Below are 23,964 nucleotides of genomic sequence, written 5' to 3' on the forward strand. Positions count from 1 at the left end.
TTCAATCAAAGTTATATTTTAAAAGATTGTAGTCAGTAATGCCCTCTGATGAGCCTGTGTGCTCTCTGTTACTTGTGTAGTCCCTTTGTTTTATGAATACCGGCTCCAAATTGAAAAGTACGTAATACACTGCAATTCCGCACCATTGCTGTTCCGTTAGAATTGCGCAAACGATGCAGGGCCTCATTTATGACGTTCCTTGGCGCAGGAGCCTGCTCCATATTTACGAGACAGTACTAAGCCACTTTTTTGGCTTAATGCTGCCTCGTAAATATGGTTCCCTTTAACACAGTTTTCTCCGTTAAAGGGGCTTAATGGGTGTTGCTGGGGGTGTTCTCAGCAACATCCATGGCTAATTGACACTGCCCCAGATTTATGAGAAATTGTAAATCTGAGGAAGTGCCAAAACATATTCCACCCCAGGGGAGGCATAAAGGAGGCACAACGAGGAGAAATATTTTTATTTCTACTCATGTTTTATTTTTCTATGTGTCCTGCATTCCGCAGCACACAATGAAAGAGAAAAAAGCCTCTTGTTATTGTTTTTGTGTAGAATGGTTTTCCTTCCTGCACAAAAATAATCACCCCACAATGCAGGCACCCTTGCACCATGGTGCAAAGGTGCCTGCGTTGGAGCATGGCAGTCTATTGTGCGCAGGTGCAGGGGAAAAGGACAGGAATGCTACCCTTTTCTTTTGCCATAGGGGAGCACAGCAGAAAGGCCTGCAGCGTTGCCTACGGCAAAACCACATAAATGAGGCCCTTAGAATTTAAGGACAAGTAGACAACTTAAATTGCTAACTAAACAGTTCACAAAAATATAAGGATTTATTGAAATTTTAGGACCAAGTGCAAAATGCGCCCCTCCCACGAAGAGTAAACTGGGGGCGGTTTGTGTAGGGGAGGGCATGGTGGGGACAAAGCAGGAAATATATTAAACATGAAGGTGGGATATTTCTAATTCATGTTCCTGCTACACGTTCCCACTGTATTCACACTTGGCTTTTCACTGCTGAAAGATTTCAGAGAATGATAAAATTGCACATTTCACAGGGTGCCATTTTTCAGGTGCATAATGTTATCGTGAATTGAATTGCAGGTTTCATGCACAGCACAACCTGCCCCTTTCACAGCTAATTAGGCAGTGCTTTAGGGGACTGTAAGACCTTGCAGCCTTGGCGTGGGTTTCCCCTGCATTTGTTTGCCTTTGTCTCCTATATTTTGCTGTGTGTTGGATTTTGTTTTGCTGGTCTAGATGCTTTGGGCACTTTGCCACTGCTGTTCAGTACCAAAGTGAAAGTGCTTCCTTTGTCAATTGTTGTTATGGATTGGTGTTTTCATGATTGGTTTATTTGGTTTACTGTTAAGTCCCTAGTGCAGTGCACCGTGAGTGTCCATGGCCTGTAAACTAAATGCTGCTAGTAGGCTTGCAGCACTGACTGTGCCACCTACAGAAGCAGCCTTGCACCGATGTCTCAGGCATGGCATTGCAGTGCCTTTGTAATTTTATATTATATATTTACCCTGTCCTAGGCATTGTTTTGCCAATTTTTTCAGGGGGTCCTTGTTATACACATCTATTGCAGTGCCTATGTGCAGTCTAGTACTGCAATGTCGACCTGGCAAGTGCACCCACTTGCCAGACCCTCACTTTCCCTTTTCTTATATGGGAATCACCCCTAAGGCAGGCCCAGGGCATAGTGCAGTGTATGTAAAAGGTAGGACATCATCTGATGTTTGTGGCATGTTCTGATAGTGAAATACTGCCAATTTGGTTTTACACTGTTGTAAGGCTCTCTGTCCCATAAGACAGAATGGGGAGTTTGCTCATACCATCTTATGAGTATTACTGCCCATGGGAACAAGATAGGAAAAAAAAGTGTGATATGCCTGAAATCAAAATGTTAAGATGCATCTTTTAGTGAGGGTGATTTTTACATTCTGGGTTTGAAAATACCACTTTTAATAGGTAGGTCCTGCCTAACCATCTGGAGTGCCAGGGGCTGGGGATGTGCATTCTGTTCAGACAGCCACTTGGGGGGATTAGGTGTGTCCTGGCTTTCCAGGGTGAGTCAGGGTTGGGCTGAATAGACCTGGGCTGCATTCAGAATAGGGGGAGGAGATTTCTTTCAGACCTGAATGGGCCTGGTCTGCCAAGTGCAATTCTGTCTCCACCTCCTGCCAGGAAGCTGCACCAGAAAGGACAGAACTGGTTTTGGCTGGACAACGAGCTTCTCTGCCACAGAGAACAAAGGATTGTGTATTATAAAATGAGGGCCCCAGACTATTAGATCACTACTGGGAATCAAGAGGAACCTTTGCCAAGGAGAAGAGCTGGAGACACTGAGGAGGAATACTGCCCCTGCGCTGTTTGCTGTCTGAGGTTGGCCTACAATGGCTATTTTCTGCCAAGGAAAGGAGTTGGTAATGCTGTGTCCCCTTCTTGAGAAAGATCTCCAAGAGCTCAAAGAAGGACTTGCCTCCTGCTTTTAAGTCTCAGGGACACAAAGACTTCACCCCCAGCTCCACTGAACTTCCTTGCTGGGAGTTCTGACCTGCTAAGAAGTGCCTGCTGCTGTTTTGGGACCTCTGGAGGCTGTTTGCCGCTGGAAGCTGGAAAAGTAATGCAACTTCGAGAAGCGTGATGCTTCCGCACCTATTTCTGACGCATCACCGAAGAAATCGATGCAGCACCTGCTGTGGCTCGAGAAATTGCTGCACGCCGAAACCTGTGCACCGCTCTCCAAAGTCCAAGATCACTGCACCGATTCCGATGCAGGTCCTGCTGTGCCGCTGCAAGAACCCACGCATCATTGAGCCGCGGCTGGAGACTACAATGCTGTGTTGCCTCCGCCACATTGAGAACCAACACATCCCTGATCCTCAATCATCGCATCTGGGCGCCATGCCTGCAAGAACACTGGGGTCACAGTAAGAAATTGACACATCACCTCCCTGCATAGTAAGAAACCAACGCATCACCTCCCCTTCAGTAAGGAACCTACACATCACTGCCCCTGTGTGGCAGTAAGGCACCAATGCATCACCTCCCCTGAAGTAAAGAACTGACGCATCATCTTCCCTGGTCGTAAGGAACCGACACATCACCTTACCTGCAACAGTTTTTGTTTGTTTGCGTGACACATCCATGGTACTTTGTGTGAAAAGTGTTGCATCTGCAATTTGCTTTGAACAGAACTATGTTTACCTTTTATATGTTACCTTTTAAAAGTCCTATTTTGATTTCTGTATTGTGGATTTTTGTTGTTTTGGTCTTGTTTTGGTTTAGAAAAAGATTACCTATTTTTCTAAACTGGTGTGGTGTTCATTTGTAGTGTTTTCACTGTATTACTGTATGTGTTCACAAATGCTTTACACACTACCTCTGAGATAAGACTGTCTGCTTGTGCCAAGCTACCGAAGGAGTGAGCAGGGGTTATTTTAGAAGTGCATCCCCCTTACCCTGAGTAGGAAGAAGGGTCCCTACTTGGACAAAGGTGCGAACTCTTGCCAACTAGAGACCCCCATTTCTAACAGGGACAGACAGACAAATGGCATTCTTTTGGAGCACAGGACCTCTTGTGTGGGATTGAGGGTGGTTCATTTCACCTCCAAGTGCTTATCTGGACACCACAGGGCACTAAAGAAGTATTGGTAGCAACATTTTGCACTCCACACTTTGAATGCTCTTGTGTGTTGTTAATATGCTCCTCAAAGTTGCATCTGCTCTCACTCATGACAATTTGAAAGCAGCTGTGTATGCAGGCTCCTCACCCTTTCACCCTTTAACACTCTTGACGTATGTGCATGTGTGTACTTTGGTATTCCTAGCTTAAATAAGTCTCTTTGAATATTTTGGAGGAAATTGCACTTTCCCCAAATACTCTAGGACTACAGTTACAATAGTAAATTAGACCTTCCAGTGTTTTGCAGTGGGTGCAACTCAAGGCAAGAAACACAAAGATGCATTGACTTTCAGGTAAGGGCTAAATATATCCCTTAAAAAATAACCTGTATTTTATATGTTCATGTGAGGCTACAGGCAGTCCCCGAGCAGTGGGTGAGTGTGTGTGAGCATGAATAATTGCAGATAGACGGGCTGAGACTCTATTCACGTGTATCACCGGCTTTAGCGCTGGTGGCGGCCGGTGCGGCAATAATTTTTGGCGCCCCATGCCTGCCTCCTTGGTTTCTCTCACTACCACAGGGCAAAAGTGTCCCTCTTCTCTCCAATCATAAACTATTGCCAAACACAGCGCTCCCCCTGAAGTCAGTGCCCCCTCCAGAGGTCAGCACCCAGTGCGTCACACCAATCGCACTGCCCTAAAGCCGGCCCTGGTATCACCGATACTTAGTGAGGGCAGCAAATGTATCAGGCTGTGCATATGATGTGTTGTCAGTGATCCATGTAGGGATTACTGGGTGATGATGACCTGCAAGCAGCTGCTAAGCAAGGTTTATTGAAATTAAATACATTGAGCGTCCTTACTAAGGGACGCAGATTATTGAGGCGCACAGGTGGAGGAATAATGCTACTCTTAGAACAATTACTGCGGCTTTTCTGTCTTTATATAGGTGTGTGTAGCATGTCTTCAGCAATGGCATCAATGAAACTATGGGTGCAAACATAAAATTAAAAATACTGACAGAATTCTCACAACCTTCACACATCAGTAGTTGCATGCTTTGGAGCACTCGCGTACCTCTCAAAGAATATGATACACTCACTACCAGAAGCACTCCTTGCCTACCAGCCATCTTGCATTTCTGACAGCAGTTCTACAGCCATCAGAAGATTAGTCACATACTTACAGAAGCACTCTCATGCTCGTCACAGACTAGTAGCCACATACTACCAACAGCACTCACAATCCTCCGCCAGTAACAGCACTCTCACAACCTTATCAGACTAGCATTCTCACACTACTATTGCCACTCAGGAGTGGGGAGGGAGAGTTTCTTACTCTGGATCGGGGTTGCGCGTTACTGAGCTGCTGCATTGAGCCGTAAACGGAGCGGCGAGTGGAGAGGGGGTTAGCAGCACTCCTGTTGCTGGGGCCTTTCCCCCTAGCTTACCCCTGGTCTCATCTCGACGACGGGGAGTATTCAGTGAAGGGTGCCGAGTGTGAGCAGGGACAGGATGGGAGGACTGCAGAAAACACTGTGGGTAGAGGGGATCTCAACTTGTTTCCCCCGTATGGCTCCCTCACCCACTGTATTGTTTGGGCCCGAGCTCTCCTGCCCCAGGATGCCCCTGGTCTGTTTGGTTATGCCTCTGCAGGCTCCACAGTTAGCGGGCCAGGGGGCGACGGAGTGCCTTCCAGCCTTCAGCCACTCCAAAGAACTGCTCCACAATGCCTTAAATGCCGCCAAGAAAGAAAGGGAAAAGCAGCAGCCGGGGCCACAGCAGCTGATCCGGCTTCCACCGCCTACATTATTGAAACAAGATGGAGGGGGTGAGAGATAAGATGTGAAGTTCCTCCATCTCCCTACACTGCCTCACAGCTGTCACCACCATCAGCATATCAAGAAACAGAAAATACCTCTGACACCATAAATGAGATTTTCCTTATACCACAGTGGTCTTCTTAATTAACCCTGGGTTATATTTATTTATAGTTTCATATTTCATACTTTGTTTTGTCAAAAAAGGAAGTTCCTACCATTTAGCACATTAAAACATACTCCTCTTATTTTTTATATATACATCAGCAACTCTTGACACAACAAATGTCAAAAACATGTGACATGAAGACTATTTACATAGCAAACATATATGTGATTAGTGACCAAAATCAAAACATTCACAAAAATATATTGAAGAAAATAAGCTTTTTAACTTGAAGCAGTCCTACTTATTAATAAACATTGAAGAGACTATGTTTTCTTTTGTCCTCTATATGCTGGATTGCAATGGGTCCTAGGGAGGTCAGAGAGATATTTCCCACACTCAAGTCATGAGCTTCAAAGGTTCTGCTCAGGTACACCTCATGTGGTGCAAGCAATGTACTGTTGGTTGCTCTGAACCTCTCTCAGGTGGGAGCCAACACGTTTCGACCTTCAGTATGTGGGACCGAAAGGAATAATTCTTTCGAAGGTCTTCATCAGGGCGGGGATGTATTCATGTAGGACTAAGGGTGCCAAATAACACTTTCGTGATAAGTTGGAATAGCTCTTCTTCGTTCCTTTACTTTGTCGACTTCTGGGGCTGTCTTAGGCCTTCTTTTTGCACCGCTTGTCACTTCCGCCCTCTTCTTGCGGTCTGTTTCTTCTGAAATGTTCGGCCAGTCCTGGCAAAGGCGTTTAAAACACCATCAGCAGTCAGCAACTAGCAAGGAAAGGAGCCTACCAGCCGCGAACGATGAGCCACGATGATGAGGATTGGTATGTGTGACATTTTCATAATTTCAGTGTAATTATGAGTGACATTTCAACAACTATGAGTGACACTTCCTCACGAGCAAAATCAAGCAATGAAGACTAAGGAAACATAATTTCATAAATTACACCCATTTGAGCACAGAGATGCTCTTTAAAATCATGTGTTCAAACACAGGTAGTTAGGCTAAATAGGTGTAGATGATTACAAATATAAAGCCATGCCCATCTCGTAGGGAGAAAAGTGATGAGGCGGACGGGATATCACAAGAACCATGCCACTGTGACCATCTCTGTGAAGAAATTCATGAGAGTGGGCAGAATTTCTTTACATAGGAAGAAAAGCCCCTACAACAGAACATGTAGACAAATAATGCTGAGCAGGCAGTAAGCAGTACGCAACGTCATAAATATGACTATAGTTCCTTTACGCTACAGCTATAGGTATATCAGTGAATGCATGAGGCTGGCAGTGCTCCTTCCAAGAACCGCACACAGAGCTGTGCACATATGTTTACTTACCAGTTTGGAGCGAGGACTAGGCCTTATGGGCGTCATAGAACTGTGTACATGCTGTATTCATATAGTATTGCATCTGCTGTCAACTACTTAAGGCACCTTCAGCCCTAGAGGATCTGCATGGAATAACAAAGGTGCATATTAAAGGGCATAGCACATTCCTCTCCACCTAAATGGGAGGATAACATTAAAGTGCATCTGTCAAAAGTAAAGAATGGTAATTCACACAGGATACACAGGATAAATAACACAGCATGGGGCAGTGGTGACAGATGGAGCTAGTATTGATGGCTATGACGCCAGCACCTGAAGGCTCATTGGAAACTTAAAATGAGGCAAAAGTATACATCTGAGTCTAAACAACTCATCAAACTGACAAGTTGGATTATTGCTGGACTGGCATCTGTCCTACAAAACAAAGAAGCCCACAAGTTGTTAACCAGCGGCGATCTCATCTGTTTATAGGAAACATGGTAAATAAAGCCATCAACTGGCTATTATGCAATTCATGATGCCGTGCATAGAAAAAAACATCATTGGAAGAGCTTCCTGCAGCCTCTCGATCTTTGTAAAGCTCAATTTACAACTCAGAATAAAGTAGGTTATAACTCGGTGTAATAACATGCAGCCAGTTGAACTCTTTGGCCTAACAGTAAGTGTCTTGTGTACATCCATAATCCTTCTAAATACTTACATTAACACATGTAATGGAGGCAGGAAGAAGGCTGTTGACAATTTCCTTGAGCATGTTCAAACGCTCCTCTATCAGTATCCCTATCATACCTCCTTTGAAAGTTATACATCGTGTCTTAAACGCTAGACGTTATGCTATAGGTAGCCAATGCAAATTGACCAGTGTTTAGAGTGCTAGTTTATGTTTGGGAATTCCGGCCAGAAGTCGGGATGACTCAGACTTTTTTTATATATCTTTTTTTCAGTTTTTTAATTTCCTTAAATAAGTGAAATTGTCATAGAAAAAAAAACCAAGTTGCACCGTCACCCACACCACAGCAGTCACAGGCTGCCCTTATAAAGTTTTATGGCCACTTAAGTAGAATACAGTAGAATAGGAGACATTTATACCCATGTCATAAAGTTTAGGTACAAACAGCTTCCCCAGACCTTGAAGAACATGCTTGGGCAGCCTCCACTTGTATACGATGATGCAGACTTTTGGGACCCACAAATGTATATTACTCCATATTAGGGGAACGGCTAAGGGTATGCAACACCTGAAGTCTGCCAGCCACCATAACACCTACTAATAGAACTCTCTGTTTGGAATCCATCACATCAAGGCACTTTACATTTTGGATTGAACTTGAAATGCTGTTATCCCATTCACTGCCAGTACTCTGGGACAATTTCCAATAAGGTATCATCCACTCTGGTAATTGGAAACACAGTTTTATCACCTGCAACTTCGATTTAATATTTCATCTATACCTTTTCTGTGTCACATTAGCTGATATAAAATGGAGGCGGAACTTAACAAGTAGCTATAGCACTTGCGCTTTAGAACTAATTCTGCACTTTATTTCTACCTCATACACGTACTAAGTGGCACTGAATAGGTGTTTGTAGTAAAGAGGAGAGGATGTGGCCGAACGGCTAGGGCGGTCAACCTCGAATCTTGGGAACCAGGTTTGAGTCTCGGCAATGATGCTCAACATCCTGTAATTCTGGGCAAATCACTTAATCTCCCCCGCCTAACAAAATGAATGTGTCCTTGTGTAACACTCATGTAAAGCGCTCTGATACCTGATACCTTTGGGCCATGTTCGCGCTATATAATACTCTGCAAAAAAAAAAAAAAGACACTTGTTGAGCCTTTGCACTTTTGGCACGCCTCACCTTGGTTGGTTGAGCTTTCACACCCCAGGCACTTTGTCTATAAACGTGTTAGAAGGGTTTATGGAAGTACACACTTTTAGTGCACTGTACCATGTGCTTGAAGCTTTCTTCAGCTTTAGTCCAGGAGGAGGAAGAAGAGGTAGATAATGATATTTATTGCACTGGTGTCATTTTTTCTGTAACAAATCATACAAAATCAGCGTATGTTTTGCTGTCATTCTGTAAAAGAATGGTGGCATTATTGGACAAAGCCGAACATGACAGATGACTTGTCTTTCACATAAAAAGAAAACATTTTAATATTCTTTTTAAACATATAACACTGTAGAGGTGAAATGAGAGGCAGTTGGGGCTGTACAGAGTATGAGTTTTTCACATGTCAGGCAGACCCCACCTACCTTTCAGAGTCTCTAACCTAATGTGGACTCTCTGTGTTTTTCACAAGGGTAGACCAGCTCTGGTTATCATTGATTAGAGTTCCAAATACCATTTGGATGCCAAAGTATCTCATTGAATTTCTTTAAGGCAATAAACCAATCAACCAGACACCACAAACCATTATAAAAAGGCTATTGAACTAAACGACCCAAAAATTTCAATTAAAAAAGACAATTCCTGTCACAGTCAGGGGTGGGTTAAAACCCTCTACCGTGAGCCTGAGTAAAACGACTTAAAAAAATGCACACTAAGGGGCATATAGTTACAAGGAGTTAACTCCACCAGAACATCACTTTTTCCAACGTTCTGGTGGCATTAACTCCTTATTTACAAGGTGGGGTTAAGCGGCTTAACGTGGCTTAATGCCGCCTTATAAATAATGCCCTTATTCATGCAACACTGAGCGTGAAAGGGGCGTGCAATGGGTGTTGCGGTGGGCGTGCCACCGCAGCACCCATTGCTTTTTGACGCTGCCCCATATTTACACGGTATGAGGCAGCGCCGAAATACTGCCAGGGAATACCTGATCCTAAGAAGGCGATTCAAGGAGGAATATTTTATTTCTCCTTGTATTTTTCTCTTCCCATGTGCGCTGCATTCTACGGCACTCATAGATAGAGAAAGCCACCTGCAATGATTGTTTATATTCAAGAATGTGTCCCTTCCCTCATATAATTGCCACTGCAGCGAAGGCGCCCTAGCAAAAAGGTGCTAGGGTGACTGCGCTGGCGCTAGGCAGCTTTTTTAGCACCAGCACTAGGGGTAACGCAGGAGTGTGCTGCATTTTTGTGAATACAGTGCATCCCTGAGTTTTGAAACTGTCGGAGCATGGAGCTACCAATTTTGGTGTAACACAGAGCTCTGCCAGTTTCTTGTAAACATGTCCCTAAGTTCAACATTCTTTAGGGTAGGAATTCTAACATTCACAAATACCAAGTACAGATTTTGAGGCTTGGCTGTAGACATCTTTAGCTGTGTGTCAGACATTTGTTAACAAAAATGCTGCTGGGTGTTTGGTGAATCAATCTACCTGTTACAGAGTGGTTGCATTGCCATGCACAAGGGACTAGGTTGTATCTAAAAAGTGACGTAACAATCACAGTGGTTGTATGCAATTTTTTATCCCATAGACTCAATATCATTATCATCACCAATAGCACTATCAACAATACCACCATCAGAACAAATACCATCAATAAAAATGCCTCCACCAGTACCACCGGCAACATCATCACCAATGGCGCCAATACAACCGCCATCACTCATACCACCATCCCATCTATACCACAACCAATAATACAGCCACTAAATTCCCCAAAGTATTACTTTCATCACCAATACCACCACCAATACCACTACCACACCAACAGCAATACCACCACAGCAGCCACAAATACCACCAATCTTAATACCACTGCCCATACCACCAATGACACTGTCACAATGCCACCACTTATCCAACACCAGTCAATGATACCACCACCACCAGTACTACTCCACTACCACCACAATATCCACCATTGGTACCACTGCCAATACGAATACCACGACCAGCACCACTGCCAAGGATACAACCATCATTAAAAAACCAACACCACAATCACCCATATCTTCAGTAGCACCACCACAATACCACCTCCACAAATATTACCTTCACCACCAGTACCAGGCCACTCTCACCTCCAATACCATCAATGTGAATACCGCCACTAAAAAAACAATACCACAACTCCCACATTACCACCACTTGGCACTAACACCATCACCACCAATGCACCACACCAATATGACATACTAATGCCACATCACCAATACTACCACCACTTCCACCGGTACCCTCAACATCGATACCACCACTGATACCACAATATCACTACCAGCACCACTAATGCCACCACCGGTACCAATATTACCAATACCTCCGATACAAGGCCACTTACACCATACCCCTACCAATAGCAACACCAATGACACCACTGAACCACCACCACCAATATCACACCACCACTATTGTCCCACCACCGCCAATTCCCTTGTCAATGAACATCAGCCTTCGTTTTCAGCGACCTTTGCAGCTCCCATACCTACATTTGTACCTCTCAATCAATGCAGTCTTAGTCCACTTACTATCTATCTGTATAACTTGCATACACCTTCCTTTCTTGTACACATTAACACTTCCTGATGTATATATACACCCCTTTGTACCTTCAAAGTCCAGGAATAATACATATGTAATTCCTGTTTCCCAAACACCCAAGAATACCATGCGACTTGCCACTCACACTCTCCAGACATATGTCATGTCATGCACCTGCAAATGCTTACTTGGTATTCTCAGGGGCTCGTATACACTGAAATTAAATGCACATAGGAGAATCTTATTGTATACACATAGTAGGCAGTAGTGCAAAACATAGCCAAATATTCCTTAACTTAGCAGGTCTCTGCTTCAATACATGAGGGGAAGGTACGACCTAATGTGACCCTCAACCCCCAAAACAGCTGACTCCCTAATCTTATATTCCAAATTGAGATCACTTACAAACAGGTGAAAAAACATTATTAACCACTGTATATTCTGCATTTCCATAGTCTCTCTCCTCCCATACTCTTCTCTCCTCTCTTTACTTCTCCTCCCCTCTACTTGTTGCTCTCGATCTCTGTTTGCATTAGGATGCCTTTACCATCTGACGCAGGATATTAAAGCTCACATCCAAGTACAATTTAAGAACAATTGTGGAAGTGAGATCAGCTCTAAATCGTTCTTAAATAACTTTAGAAGGGAGCTTTCCGCAAGATTGTGGATTTGTTTCCCCATAAGCTGATGTAGTTAAGTATTCCAAAGACTTTGAGAAATATGTAGCTTAGTAAGAAGCAAGCACTGAATAAACTCCTTGCTGTTAGCTGCCAGTAAAAGCGTATTGTATTGAAGGAAATCCACTTACCCAAGTCACACTAGTGGCTTGCGCTCTTCACTCTCTAAAAAGGTTTACACAATGTATTCTAATGATCTGAATGAACATCAAATCTTTTGCTTTGCATTCTTGCTGAAATACCCCCTCCCATTTAAAAAGCATTATAATATAGAAAATGTTTACATTTACCCCCAACCTCCAAACTGAATTGTTTCATCTATGAGGGAAAGATTTTCAACACACTCATGGATAGTCTTAAATGCGAATTTACAAACCTATAAGTTAAGAGTAGGTCAATCATTTCACAGCCTATGTTTAACTGGAATTTCCAGTCTTGACTATATCCTCATAGGATGAATAAAAAACAGTTCTCACTCAGCTAAGGACACTGCGGATAGATGAGAAATACAAGTTTTATCTAATTCTGAAACTGCTCCCGATGAAGATCAGTGCAACTCAGAGATTGGCCAAAATACAGTGAGCAGCTAGTTTGGTAAGCATTGTATGTAAACTGATATAAATATTGTTAGAATACCTATGCTATGGAATCGGGCATTGTCACCACGCTTTATTTGTATGCCTGAGTGATGAATGATGAGTATCATGAAAGGAAGATTAAATACTATTCACATTCATATAAATATTTGACATTTATACATACTTGTGTGCATTGAGGCATTTGAAGGTTTGTAATGGTATGTAGCATAGAACACCTTTTCCAAAATATTTACTCATATGTTCTAAATAATTACATTTTGGGGGAGTTTAGTGCGGGAAATGAGGAGAATCTAGTCGGATTCTGAACCCTGTAGCTTTTATTGAGCTGTAACCTGGATCCTGACTGCCCACACTGAAATATGTTTCTTTTGTTCTTCTAATTTGCTGACATCGGGACACATTTATCAGCGCCTGCATGTTGTCTCCTTTCTATTATCAGCTGCAAATTGCAGCCAGTGAGATAACTTTCTTATTTTCACCTTAAACTGGGCCTAACACAAAGGCCTGATTTAAAAGACCAGAAGCCCTTCTTTTGTTCTAGTATCATCCTGGTTGGAAGCTATACAGAGCCTAATACATAGATACCATTGCAATGAAATATATCACTTCATGAGTACTTCAGAGAAACTGTGATTTGGAGGCAGATTTTTATTTTTGTTTATCCCTTATATGTATGAAATAAACAAGCACTTTCAGAATATCAGATGTCACTGTCTATATGAATAATTACCCAAATAGAGATCTAAATAGCACTTATTATTTTCTTTTTTACTTTTATAGCGCTGCTCATCCTACCATAGTATCTCTGTGTGCTATATGCGACACATATACATTCTACCAAGACAATAAAGCATACATGTGCAAAAATCAATCCACAAGAAAGGTTACATAAGACAATGAAGGATACAATGTAAGAGTCACATTTCGTCCATACTGGTGGGCAGTATATGTTAAGAGAGAAACACAAAGTAAGGATTTAAAATGTAATGCAATGGTTGAGGTTGTCTCTCCTATTAAGAACGTATTACTACCCAAGGGAACCATATTAGCAACCTCAGAATAACGATTGAGTGAAAAAAACCACTAAGATTCAAAACCCATACCTTGCACTTTGAATGAAGCTCCTTGATGTGGGTTTATAACTCGATGTGTTATATCAGAAGGATTGCAAATTATAAACTGCAAGTAACAAAAGGGTATCTGCATCAAAAGCATTAACACGCTCACCTACCGCTATATAATAGAAATCTGTGATCTGCATGTGTGTACACATTTTTGCTTTGCATCAGGCATATTAACCCTCTGTGCTACTTTGGGTGAAAACGGCGACTGAACAAAACACAGCGGTCTCCAACAAATGCATTAACCACGAGAACTGCGTTACTAGTATTATTATCTACTGAAAATGTCTGGGCGCACAAAGATATCTGAAGAAGGTGTCGTAACCCCAGGAGATAGTCTAAAGTAAAAATATTGGAGCCCTTTGCTGCAGAACTTTAAAAAAATAAACAAATACATTGACTGTCAGACTTTGCCTTTTATGACTCCGCCCCTCGTAACTTCATCCCATTTCCAATGCCACACCATGACTCCCAGATCTTGGGTTCCCAGAGAACTTTTTACTAATCCCAGAACTGTTCGCATGCCTGTAGCGCAAGGCTAACGACGAGGTAGGTACAAGGGCGCCCTTGATATGAAGGAAATCATGTAATTCACCATCGAGCGGGAGGGATTGTACCACGGCTAGCACTCACAGGGACACCTCAGACTCCTCGCTGCTACCTTAGTGCCAATATCGGCCCAGCCCAGACCTTTCATCATACAACACACCACTCCACCAATAACCGACACAACACAAGTTTGATGGAGAAAGTTGTTGCAGTTTTATTAGCATATACATTATGCCACCATGTTGGGTTATCTTACGGGTCGATCCAGAGCAGGCCGCCTCTCGCGACCCGCCCACCTGATGAGCCATAACCCCCCGGGGTGTTAACCGCGGGGGCGTTGTCAGTTTAGGGGGGAAGGTCTAACCCCTCCCCCGGCGAACCTCTCGTCCGCCCTTTACTCACGCCCCTCCCCCCTTGGGGGGGGGCGGAGCGTTGGCAACCCCCGGTTGCTCAGGTCTACAACCGCCCGAAGGACTAACGGGGCGCCGTCGGTCCTCCAGGATCCATCACAGCGTGGATCTCCCTGGGGGATAATTCTGCTCTCGCACCCACCGGTGCTCCTGTAGAGGGTACCCCTCTGTACCTTTCTGCATTGGATCGCCCTGTAACTCCGCCTGCAACACAAAGACAGTAATATTAATAGCAAACCCCCCCCCACTTACTGCCCGAAAGCAGGGTAAGCGGATGGGAGGGAAAAGGCAACGGGCAGTCACCCGCTCTGTGTCCAGCCGGGGAGGGCGAGGGTCAGCGCGAGGCAGCGACCAGTGAACAAAGAGGGCGCTTGACCCTCGCCCCCAGGGCTAAATAGTCACCCCTCCCCCCAAGACACAGGATATGACATCACGGGGGGATCAATGATCCCCCCAACCACTAGACCGCTCAGGGCTGTGCCATCCTCTGGCACTAAGGGTGGCCGCCCTCGTAGGTGGCCACCCTTGGTGTCCCGGGGCAGCCAATCATAGTGCCAATATCGGCCCAGCCCAGACCTTTCATCATACAACACACCACTCCACCAATAACCGACACAACACAAGTTTGATGGAGAAAGTTGTTGCAGTTTTATTAGCATATACATTATGCCACCATGTTGGGTTATCTTACGGGTCGATCCAGAGCAGGCCGCCTCTCGCGACCCGCCCACCTGATGAGCCATAACCCCCCGGGGTGTTAACCGCGGGGCGTTGTCAGTTTTGGGGGGAAGATCTAACCCCTCCCCCGGCGAACCTCTCGTCCGCCCTTTACTCACGCCCCTCCCCCTCGGGGGGGGGGGCGGAGCGTTGGCAACCCCCGGTTGCTCAGGTCTACAACCGCCCGAAGAACTAACGGGGCGCCGTCGGTCCTCCAGGATCCATCACAGCGTGGATCTCCCTGGGGGATAATTCTGCTCTCGCACCCACCGGTGCTCCTGTAGAGGGTACCCCTCTGTACCTTTCTGCATTGGATCGCCCTGTAACTCCGCCATGGCTCTGGGTGTGGCCGCCGCCGCCCCAGAGTCCCCCCACCTCTAGCTTCCTATTAGTCCAACCTGCTGCTCCTAGTGCTTCCGCTATATCAACCCAAGATCGTCATATCATCTGGGGGAAATGAACCCCGTCTACATCAAAGCAAACAGTGCATTTGGCAAGTAGCAGCCGAGCCTGATGAAACAAGTTCTCCTATATTTCAGGCTACTCCCAAGTTCTCGGGCGACACTATCCAACTCTCATAGGCGCCAAGGACCTATTGCACCACAATTGCAATCACCGGCCTCTTTCAGTTCCTACAAGGACAAGTCTGCTCTCTTCCTCAGCACCACCAAGCTGGCATGCAACCAAACTTCCTTCTCTCATCTGCCGCCCTCCGGACAGGGAACTGAGCCAGTGATGGCCATGAGCTTCACAATAACTGCCAGCTGTGCCTTGCAGGTGTCCATCAAGTGTGCCACTCCCCAGATTGTTCCTATTCTATACCGCTGGCTGACCAGCAACCAACATGCCCCTAACAGGCAACAACGCCACTGACACTGGTATGGTGTCCCTTGTCTAGCATGTGGCCTTACACCCTTACTTAGACCTACTGGGGACATATTCACCAACAAGGTCACGCCAGGCGGGTCATTCCCTTGCCGCCGACCCTACTGTAGGCTAACCAACTCCTCGCATGTTTAGCCTCGCCGGAAAGACATGTAACTTCCCACCCATGGGAACCTAATTGTAAGACCATCACCTCTCAATTATGCCTGCCAACTGCGTTCTGGTGTCGGCTTAAAACACTGTGTAGAGGATCTCCTCATGTTTGGCACTTGTACAAGACGTCTCCCTGTGCCTGACCTTCAATGGACCTTATGAAGCTTGTAACAAGCCGCCTATACAACTGTATATATAAGTTGTGCAACTAAGAGAATTAATCCTTCCTCACTCGTACTTCCTGGCATGTGCACACTGCCAAAGGAATCCTTACTTTAGTATCTGACAACAACTAAGTATATACTATGTAGGTGAAAGCTTACCCTAACACCTAGCCACGGGCCCTCCACTGCGTGACCACCACTGTTGTTGATTTTCAGCTGTTAAAATTGCCTGGCCCCTAACGAACCCTTCACGTAAAACCAGCCAAACCAAACGCTTACATGGCTAACTAAGTGCCAACATGTGACCCATGAATTACCAGTTAGGGGCATACTGTATCAGCCCGATCCCAAGTGGTTGCCGAGCTGAGAGGTCTTAGTGGGATCAGATGGAGGAGGTATGTGAGTGGCTAATGCAGGCCCAAAATTCTGTGCAACCTGATAATGCATCCCCATGGTGCCAATGGGCCATAGTAAAGGAAACTGGTAATGCTGTCGTACAACTAAGTGATTGTTTCAGCGTGGGCCCGGATGCAGCAGTTAATGTATGGCTTAAGCAGACCCAACTAATCTGCCGGGCTATCCAGCTTGTTCAGGTAATGTGCTGAATATTGCCTGGTGTGTAACCGCTATGCCCATTGCCTTCCTGTAATTTCCAAAAGGAGCACTACACTTACTACAGTCAAGGCTGCTTAGTTGCCCAAGATAAGGAAGCCACAGTTAAAGCTTTCTTGCGTAGCCAACCACGAACAAGCCCCCCCTTAAGAGCTGCACGCGTACAACTGCTATGTGTGCCATTTCCATCATAACCGTGCACGAAGAGAAATATGAAAAAGACTAAGGACGACCCAAGCTTGCTAGCGCCCAACATTGAAGATGAGGGAGACCCAATGTCAGAATTCGCCCATCTGACCCCCAATCATTCTAGGCATACCAAGGGAAAAGGCTGCTTTTGTCAGACATTCCAGAGCTTGGAGTGTGCATGTGTGAGACAGTAACCTATGCACGAAGCCATGGGAGTAAAAGTGCCTGGTCGTGAATGAGACTGCGTAGCTAAGATGAAACAGAGTATCACAAAATTACCCAGTCAGTTAGTACTACCTGGCCCCGTGAGACCAGAGATTTTAAGAGAAGTCCTCCATGTATCCCACAATGAGGACCCGAACAATCTTTTAACATTCTACCCATGAGGTTCCTTGTCCGGTCACCTGGGAGCTGTGGCCCGACAGGAAGGAGACTTTGTTGCTGTTAGGTCAAAGCCTAATGTTGTTAAACAATAACTGGGTATCGTGGACGAACACAAAATTCAACCATTCTGAACTGATCAGCCTGTGCCAAGGGAGTAGTCCTAGCATGGGGTTTTCCAAAGTGCTACCGGTATCGGAGCACCCACCCGTCCCTCAGTGGATGGGGCCTCAGTTGCTTCAACTGCTAATAAAATTATTAGAGAACAAACGGCCCAGCAATCCAATAATGCACATGAGATGCATGATATGCCCAAATAAACCAGTTGTTAAAATAAAATTACATTTCCTATTATCAGTCCCATGAAATGCATGATTAATCCTTGTTATGCCACTGCACCCAGAGCGAGCACCCCAAATTATTGCGCTGTAACATCCAAATACTGCACAGGGCTACCTAATATGTCCCGACTCCCAGTGAACTATCAATGTATTACTTACAAGAGTGTAACGAGCGCGCGTCCCACACCCCGGATATTAATGACAACTAAGGAGCCCTTTGGTGTCGCAGACCGTAGCACCCTGCACCCAGTGTGCTATGATCCTTATACCTGTTGATACTTCAAGTGACCCCCCAAGTGGTTCGGGCAGTGCTCCAGCGCGGTTCCTGCATTAAGACAGAAAACATTCATCAAGCACACACCCCGGATCCACAATCTGCATTCTCAGCAATGAGACATGGCCCTCAATGCCTCACACGCTACCCAGGCCAGTTGGAAGTTCCAAGCACTAATTTGTCCGCATTACCTGCACACTTCCAAAATAAAAGTTGTCCTCGCTATTATTTTAAGGGAGACCTTTAAGAAACGAAATAATTCTCTCCTTGACTCTGGAGGTGTCTTCCCAGTAATGATGCCTTGAGGATTTGCCCAATATAGCAGTATATGCCTCTAACTTAGTCTGGTCCTCTATTGATGCATGCACCAGTCACCAATCTCTGGTAACACACATCTTGCTACCTGTTATAGTCTGTTTTGTTCCGGCGCTGTCACGAGTTGCACCAAAATCTACATACCGATAGTTCTTACGATTGACTGACAGCCAAAATTGTACATGCACCTCACTTGTACCAAATACGCCATAGAAATTATCACACATGGCCCATTCTCCTCCTGTAGTGCCCAGATTAGACCTCTTCTACTGTCCTCTCATGTTGTCACCTCGCTTAGCGTAACTTCGCGTTAGTATTTATACTGAGTTCGCCTATGGTATTGTGCCAGATCTGTCCCCCTGTTACGTGTTCTGACCCTCCGGCAAAGTCCGTGCTAACCAACGCTAGTAGCATGGAGCTGCAGATACCTGCAGACCAGGTTTTTATCACCTCTATATAATAATAAACAGCCTAATCGGCGGCAAGCCCCTAGCCTTGAACCATAGATCCGTCATGTAACGCTTACTGATAGGTTAAATCTATGTTTACTCCCCAAGAGTTCGGCTTCTAGATGTAAAGAGTTCAAGCACTAATAACCATATGCAAAGCAAATCCATCCTTGTGGTCCCACACTGTTCAGGGTGAACTGATTCCTTGATAGCAATCATACCTTCGCTAAGCACATCCTGCCAGAAATGATGGATGAAGGCAAGTTTCCTACACCACCAATAATACCCTCTTAAACTGATCAATGATGATACTAACCATCAGTTATTAACAGATCCAATACCAAGTAATGCTATCTACATTGCATGGCTGTATGAGATCCAGAGTAACTTCTTAACTCGTCCCCTTACAAATCTTCCCAGAAACACATCCTCATTGGCCTTCCAAACTGACCTCAAAGTTATCCTCCTATAAAGGCACTTCTCGCTTAACTTCAGCCCTCTCCAATGACTGAAAGCAGACCTTCCATTAATGACACTATAATTCACTTAGACTATGGAAGTGTCTGTCCAGAGTGTTCATGTTGTTAGGGAGTCTGTCATTTAATGCGGTCCGTTCTTACTACCTGTGCTTGGCACATGTTTATAACATGCACATACATGTTACATTTCTCCTGTAACACACTGTATGCCACCTGTGCCGATGTGTTTGCTTCCGGTACTTGCACAAGTGCCACCGTCGCCTACCCAGCATTCGTTCACATGTTTGACCGTCTGCCAGTGTCGCTGTAATTTACCTCTACTTGTACTAACAACGCTCAGCTACCAGTACCCCTGTCACTTATCCCCTTGTGATGTAGTTTGGTTACTCCCAATTGTCACATTACTTATGTAGCGTATACTTTAGTAATGTGTTCAGAGATAATGCTCTCATGTATCAGGTCTGTTCCTATTGTGAAGCGCTCAGCCACTATGAACAAAGACTGCACTAACATAGGCAAAATAAGCGCGAGTGCATACTTGCGAGTTGCAGCGGGATGCGGAGAGTCACTACACGACTCAAACCCCGCTCTCTCACCACAACTGCCAATACGGGCACATAGGGGAACTACAAGGGGGTCGCTAATGCCTTCCGCCTAAAGGGATGGAGCGTCCGGATTGGCTCACTAGTCTGTCCCCCACGAGGCACCGTATCCCAAAGGTGCTGGAATACCGCCGCCACTATTGTATTGTGCGACCCCGGCCCACCGAAACTCAAGGCAACTAGCAACCCACGACCAGCCTTAAGTCCTGACATGCTGAGTGCATGCCAAAATTGGTGTGTTGTGTAACTGAAGGAGGCGGGCAGGGGTGAGGGTAAAGGGGGCCGGCACCGCGGGAAGATGCTCGCGGAACAGCCTTGTGCTTGTCCCGGTCGTGCCGTCCCAATTTGCCCACAGGAAATCAATATGTCGGGTCACGCGACAAGGAGGCAGCAGACTCACGCACTAGCTCGCAACATGTTTCAAACACTCACGACAAAGTCTCCCAAGGTCTGTCGCTGATTAATGCCAGCAACCTCCCCAAACTCAACCCACAGTAATTATGGCCCAATACCAGTTCCTTAAATCTTGCACAATATAGCTTGTCAATTGCATACCAGGTAAAGTTAAGTTAAATAAAACACTAACTAGTTTTAATTAATACATCGCCATTCCTGAGCCACATCTTGTGTGGGCTATATATATCATGCGTCGACCTTCTCTGTTGCAACTGCCCTGTAGTAAGACAAAACAAACAATGAAAGTTCCCCAAGGCTCCCCCCCACCCCTAACCCCAGAATATCCTTGACCCCACGTATGCATCATCAATGCCTCAACCCATAATTTGAATCTATAATTGCGAGTGCCGCTCTTCTCATCCAGCTGTCCTGCAGAAAGACAAAACAAAACGTCAAATCCCCCCCCCCTGCATCATCGTTGCACTGATGCATCTCAAGTCCCCTGAAAGCATAACTTTGTGATCCCCTATAGCATACTTCGATAGAATTTACGTTTGCTTTATTAAATTAGCTATTGTAAAGAATTCCACCTCAGAGCACACACTCGGTCAAGAAGCCCTCGAGTGGCTCTGCGGTGAACAAAAGGCCAGAAGGAAACAAGCGCCTAATACTATGTGCAATCCCCGCCATAGTGGTGGCTGTGAGGAGGGAAGGGGGGAGGGGCGGCAAGGGAACAAATCACGCATGCGCGAGTAGTAAAACCATATAAATCCCCACAATGTCCGCCCGAGACATCGATCACCTGACCAAATGCATTCCCGGCGGAATCGTCATCACGCCGCAGCAGAAGCTGCCAAGGCAGGATAAGCAGAGCCCCCCTCCCGAGACCCGAGGTATGGAGCAGGATTCCCCAGCCCACGCCAACTCCGCATCCCGCCCACCCTCCGACCACCCAAGGAAGGGACAGAGGCCCGGCGCGAGCAGAGCCAGCAAATAGGTAAGCACTGCGAGGCCGCGAAAGGCACATGTAGAGGAGGCCCCGCAGGAGTAGCTGAGGACGAAATAGCCGAGCTCAAACCCCCACGGGAGGTCAGAGGGGAATGGGAAGCTCCGACCCATCATGAAGACGAACCTCCAGCCCGCTCGCCACACCTCGCAGCAAGCCCGAACCCTGGGCTCCCTCACTACGCACGGCTACTCTCGCACAGCCCCCCACCCGGCCCGCAGCGAGAACAGCAGGCAATGGACCCATGCTGGGCCAAGGAGAGACCTCCCGCTCCCTCCCACCAGCAAGCGCAGCCCCCAGAAAACCTCCAACCTTCGGCCCCCGCGCGAGACCGGTGGCCCGCCACCCTGGCCGCATACCTCGTGACCCCCCCCTCCCCCGAAAGAGAGGCAGCAAGCGGCGAAACCGAGCCGCGAACCGGGGAACACAGTACAAGCATAAACCCCCGAGAACGGCCCCCGCACTCCCCCTCCTCCCACCAGCATGAAAACCACCCAATTAAAATGCATAGACCCAGCCCACAAGCAGGAGCCTCCCCACCTGTAAACCTCGCCCCAGTCAAAGAAAAGGCAACGGGCAGTCACCCGCTCTGTGTCCAGCCGGGGAGGGCGAGGGTCAGCGCGAGGCAGCGACCAGTAAACAAAGAGGGCGCTTGACCCTCGCCCCCAGGGCTAAATAGTCACCCCTCCCCCCAAGACACAGGATATGACATCACGGGGGGGATCAATGATCCCCCCAACCACTAGAACGCTCAGGGCTGTGCCATCCTCTGGCACTAAGGGTGGCCGCCGTCGTAGGTGGCCACCCTTGGTGTCCCGGGGCAGCCAATCATTTACCACAGACGCCATCTCACGTTCATTTGCATACTTCCTCCTCAGTGTTTGGTGCCACGGCTCGCCTGCTCAATCCGAAAAGAAAAGAACGTTTATTGGCAGCTCTGCGACCCCCCCCCAACACCAACCCACCCCCCACCAGCTCCTACCGCGCTGACGCTAGGGTTGATGTTAATGAGACCCGCTCTGACTGGAGGTGCTCGTGTCATACATAAAACATGACCCATTAGATCGCAGTTGATCAAAATCAATAAACCCATAGGTCACCACGGGTGATAGCCAGGTACCCGCCTTAGTCAATAATGAATTATGCATGTAGCTGTATTGATTTGTAACAAACACACGTAATTGGACGTGTAAGCCCTACAAATGTGATACATTTTTTAACTGGGACACTATATGAAGAAATGAAGCATAAATACATGGTTTAGGGTTGCTGTAATCCACATGTGAACTATATATGATGACGCTAGATACCCTCATGCTTTAAACCAAGATACGCAAATAATTGAGGAAAGTAGCCTTGTAGTTCTCTCGCTTGGTGCAATTCTATAGACGCAATTTAATTTTAGATGTGAATAATTTCGGCAATCAAATGTATTTTAACCCCTTCCCTGTGGGGGCAATTCTCCCACGGTGTGGGGGAGTGGCGGGGTGGTGAACGCGGCGCCGCAGTGCTCATGACGAGACCAGCTCATCATGAGTCACAGTGGAGCTGTGCTCATGACGAGCTGGTCCGATTAATTTGCCCGCACAGGCGGAGAATCAATCGCGCGTGGACGGGGCAGAGCCGTAATGACGAGACCAGCTTGTCATGAGCACAGCTCCACTGTGACTCATGACGAGCTGGTCTCGTCATGAGCACCGAAGAGGTTAAACCCTCCCAGCATTGAACCTTTCCCTCTATTTTAATTATTTTTTTACACTCCAGAGGAACCTATTACCAGAACGAGGCTGTCACTTTCACATATCTGTGTTCTGGAAATGCAAGCGTGTGGCTTTGTTAGGCATGACCTGGGCCGTTCTAAGTGTAGCGCAAGAGGACCAGCTGATGTGCAGCAATAGCGAATCACCATTCGCTTGTTGTGAAACGTGTGGATTGAGCTTAAAACTAAGGTAAAGAGAAGATCGAATGTCAGCTTTTAGGACACTTTCAAACACAAATAAATGTTCCATCACACAGTATGCTCTACATGTCTCTTTATTACTCAGCATGAGAGAAGCGCTGGGATTGGCCTGAGCGGGCTGGTGTGCACTCCGATGGGGGCCGCAAGCCTGTGCCTGCTGTTCTCCACCCGGCGACCCAGCTCGTGTTGGAGGGATATCAGTGCGCATGTCGGTTTGGCCTTCCTAAAACAGCCGACCAGTCCGACATAAGCACTTGCAGCAGTGCCCACCTCTCCCCCACCGTGCTTGCTGCAATGCTGGCATGAGGGTGGACCCGCCCCCAACACTCGGCTCCGAGAAGAAAAATAAAATGATG

The 23,964-nt window shown here is 46.3% G+C and overlaps 1 protein-coding gene across 1 annotated transcript in view; it reads left to right on the plus strand.

Annotated features, from left to right (window-relative positions):
- CPE (carboxypeptidase E) overlaps window positions 1-23,964 on the plus strand; it is a 332,480-nt gene that overhangs the window by 165,552 nt on the left and 142,964 nt on the right. The gene's annotated exons all lie outside the window — the stretch shown is intronic.

The sequence above is a fragment of the Lissotriton helveticus genome, chromosome 2_1 (genome assembly GCF_964261635.1).
Source record: "Lissotriton helveticus chromosome 2_1, aLisHel1.1, whole genome shotgun sequence".
NCBI classification, from domain to species: Eukaryota; Metazoa; Chordata; class Amphibia; order Caudata; family Salamandridae; genus Lissotriton; species Lissotriton helveticus.